Genomic DNA, 4456 nt, shown 5'->3' with positions numbered 1-4456 from the left:
AAGCACAAACTTAACTGTCGAATAAAAATAATTAGCTAAATTTAGTTAGATATAGATACGATCGATGTGTACAAACCAACATAAAATTAATTATGTAGCATTATGACTCTTTGACTCATCCATAAGTATATCACACATCAAAAATATTTACAATAAGTGTCGTACGGGAGATACAAATAAAAGATTTTGAAGATAATTTTGCTTCATATGTTTAAGACGTCAATATACAAGACCAAAGGGATGTGGAACACGTAATCTGATTTTTTAAGTGTAATATGGAAAATAAATTTATTTCTCGTGGAAATTTTGCATCGTCGCAAAACTTTTGCACATACAATGATATTCTTTACACTAAAATAAATCGAGAGACATTATAAAAATTATTAACTACACCAGTTTGGAGCTATTAGTATATACAACAACAACAACAAAGACCCAATAAAAGTTTACTAGTGGGGTCTGGGGAGGATAGTGTATACGCAGACCTTACCCCTATCCCCAGGGAATAGAGAGGCTGTTTCCGTAAGATCCTCGGCTCAACGAAAAGAGACAATATATCAATACCATCAACATAAACCATAGGAATAACAACAACATCATAAAGATCATAAAATAGATGAAAAACAATAACAAGTAAATGGGCTCGGTATTGTTGATACCCAATTTTTCCCTCATATATTTTTAAATGCATATATACTTTCAAAATAGTGCATGAACATCAACTAGCATTTTTTCTATAATTTTCTGTAATTTTTAAAAAGGATTTAATTAATTTATTCCAGCATTTTATTATCTAAATTATTACTAATTGCATCACAGATAATTTTATAATGGTTTATTACTTGATCTTTTATCATTTATATTAAGCTTTAATCATTTCATGCATAATTATATTTGTATCTTTAGGCTATAATTGCAATAACTTCAGAATAATAGCCCATATATGCATAATTATATTATTTACATGGAAAATAGTTTTTTTATATTTTTATAATATTAAGTAATTATTTTAAATTATTTTCATGCACAAATGACATTTTTATCATTTATAAATTATTTTTAAAAATTATTTTATTAAATTAAATGGGTATTTAAAACATAGCCTTTTTTAATTACATTTTTCGGACCTCCCAGCCCAATTACCCTACTCGTCCATAACTTGCCCCAGCCTGGAATTGATCTTGGCCGTTGATCTCAGAAGATCAACGGTCCAGGATCCACCTTCCTTTTTTTAATTAACTAAACCTCCTAACTCTACCCTCATTTTCCCAAACCCACCGCCTCTGAATCCCTTCTTTCCTCTCTTCTCTCTCACCCCCCTCTAACCCTAGCCCGCCGTCATTGATATCCCCCTTGATTCATGGGGTTTTCCTTCGATTTTATACCTTATCTTGCCTCACCCCTCTACTGGTTACACAATTTCTATGCTGCTTGATGTGAATTCCAAGAGACTCGAACCAACTCTGGTTCAAAGTCTCTCCTTTCTCGACTATCCCGTCTATGTTCACCCCGATACGTGTGAGTATAAGTATTGTTCGTATTTTTGAGGATTCAAATCTTTGGTTCAAACTAGATTTGATTCGCTTCTGGCTATTTTCATGAATCTAACTATTTCTGGTTGAATCCATTTAGATCTCTCTAGATCTGAAACGATTCTGTGTTTGTTTGGTATTTCTCCCTTAAAATTTTCCGTTTTCAGTATTATTGACCGATTTCATTTATCCTAAAAGCTAGGGTTTTGATTTCTGATGGATTTCTGCAAAAAAAAGGTTTTAGCGTTTAAATGTTTTCATCTCTGATTTTCCTATTTTAATTTTTCGACTGATTTTACTTGATTTAATCAAGCTCCATCTATATGTCTTTGTATTTCTTAAGGTTTTGATTCTTTGACTATTTATTCTACTGTCTTTTGCCCGTTTACCTTTTATTATGTTAATTATGTGTTAATTAATTCTACTTACCTAAATTAGGGTTTGGAATCAACTTTCCTTTTAGTACCAGTATTTCTTTATTAAGATTTTACCAGTTCTTACTTTATTTATGTGATTAACTATCTGTATTACTGGCTTGACTTTGCGTTTTGACTCCTAAAATTGATTTTGGAATTAGTTTTTACCTTATTTAACCTTATTCTTAATTATTGATTGATTCCATGTGAGATTTTCCTTAAATTAAGTGATACTTGCTCAATTCTATCCTATTAATTGATTCCTGTTAGCCGTAGTTGACTGATTAACTGATCTCTTTGCCTTATTTGTGTACCATTGGTTCTCCTACCTTATTTGGTTTTACTCTATTTTATGCTATAAAAACCCTTCCCCTTTCCCCTTTGGAGAACATGTGAACTCTCCTATTCTCACTACAAAAAACTTAAGCTCTCTCTTGCTCCTGTTCTGATTTCTGTACTAAGTGACTATTATTTGGCCGGCTAAAAGTCAATGCCAAATTGTTCTGGAACTTAACTGCTACTGCATCTTTACTTTCTTTCTTCTCAATTGGTATGCCTTAACCCCTGTTATTCTATTCTGTTCTACATGCGTTATTCGGTTAGTCTATTTAAATTTTCAGCATGCTTCTATTTTCTCTATGACTACATGATCCCACTTAGTGACAATGCTACACTAAGTTACTTTCAGCAATATGTTTCCTGTCCAATTCAGCTATATGTTCCCTATTCTGACTATTGTTAGATATTGTAAGCACGTAATCTGTGGTTAATTCTGTACGTTAGTTCAAGTATCTTTGCTTTATGATTACTTTAAATGCTGGTATGAGTATCTAGTCTGAACAAATATCAACTTAATTGAACTATATGCTGAAAATGAGTTTGTTTGTTTCTGGTGCAGTTCTGTTACTGTTCTGTATGTGCTGATTTCTAAACCTATTCTCATTTACCCTTTATGTACTAGTTTTCAAACTTCCACTCTTAGTTATTTAGATTCCTACCACCCCCAGTGTGAGCACTGCCTAAGGTCCTTGAGACTCCTCTGAACTCTGACACATTGGGGCAGGTCTTCTAATATTTTTATGAACTGCTTCTCTGAGTGTGGTCCTGGTGTGAGCATTGCCCGGGGGTCCTGATACCCTTGGGAACTTTGACACACTAGGAGTCCAATTTTATATGCTATGGATGGATTACCATTATGCTTCAAAGTTGCTATATTTGAAGGCCTGGTTCCCAGGTTCATATTGGGCCTGCTAAGCTCCCTATAGTGTAATAGCTACTGTTATGTAATTTATTCATTCTAGGCTGTAATAATTTTTGTAATGAACATATCTGGGGTTTATGAGTAAAAACTGGGAGGGATTTTTCATATCTTTGTTTGAAAGTCGGGTAGAAATCTTGCTTATATGTTTATTGGTTCGATTATGTGAATGTTACTATTTGTTTAGAGATCATGCCTATAAGATTTTCTAAGTGCTTTGTTCTGTGTTTCATCTGCATGCTAGATATTCTGTTTATAGTCCCCTTGCATTAGAAATCCTGTCCATATGATCCATGCATATTTTTTAACTTACATGCATTAGTAACCATGTCTATAGGATCCTATCTGTTCAAATAATAACTTTCCTAGCAAGTTGTTTAAAATTTTGCCCACATGTGATTGATAGATGTCATGCTTATAAGAATAAAGAAGGAATCAATTTCAAAAACCTAGAAATCATGTCTATAGGATTTAAATTAATAGATGTCATGCCTATAGGAATAAAGAAGGTTTCAGTCCCAACACCTAGAAATCATGTTTATAGGAGCTAACTGATTTTGCAAATTAGAAAGCATGTCTATAGGATCTAAAGAGATAAAAACCTGTTTGTTAAAATCAGTAACTGGTTTATAAACTGTAGTCGTTAATTAACAGTTTTATATACCATGCTTATAGGATTCTGCTCCGGTCCTCACTTAGGCAAGCCTGTAGTGTAATTAAGAATTTTGGGTTTAAAAAAACTATGATTTCTTGCTGCTTGAAACACGCCCAGATTTTGAATATTGACAAATATCAGTAGGCAAACTTATAGGTACTGCTGCTCGGTTTAATAAAGTTGTTGTATATTCTGTTCATGCTCATCTATATATCTTGTCGATAGGATCCAAAACTATAAAACTTTGTTTGTTCGAATTGCGTATATTGGTTGGCTATTTGTGGAGGTTAACAATGAGCCCCCTTATTTGCTCCTTACATGATAGTCCCATCTGAATTTTGTTTGTCGCTTAGTTTTCCTATTTTTAAGCAACGTAGGTAAGTCTAGATCCATCCTAAATAGAAGTCCTAAACACCTCCAGGACTATGGGTAAGGGACGGGTAGTGCACGCATAAGTTACATATTAGACGCTACTAGAACGCTTAGGTAACAACTGAAAGATAGTAATGGGGTAGTAAAGGAGACGATGACCTGTGCGCTAATGCTATGCGTAATACCCCAATTTGGGGAAAGTTACAAAGTATTGCATGTAATG

The 4456-nt window shown here is 33.5% G+C and overlaps 1 long non-coding RNA gene across 1 annotated transcript; it reads left to right on the top strand.

Moving 5' to 3' along the window:
- The first annotated feature begins 1279 nt into the window (after window positions 1-1279).
- Window positions 1280-3314, top strand: LOC107787397 (uncharacterized). Its single transcript, XR_001648389.2, has 2 exons — window positions 1280-1518; window positions 2847-3314. It is a non-coding gene; the product is annotated as an uncharacterized LOC107787397 (long non-coding RNA).
- Window positions 3315-4456: the final 1142 nt, after the last annotated feature.

Source organism: Nicotiana tabacum, chromosome 8, assembly GCF_000715075.1.
Source record: "Nicotiana tabacum cultivar K326 chromosome 8, ASM71507v2, whole genome shotgun sequence".
Taxonomy (NCBI): Eukaryota; Viridiplantae; Streptophyta; class Magnoliopsida; order Solanales; family Solanaceae; genus Nicotiana; species Nicotiana tabacum.
The sequence above is the reverse complement of the archived record's forward strand: the minus strand, read 5'-3'. Positions and strand labels throughout refer to the sequence as shown.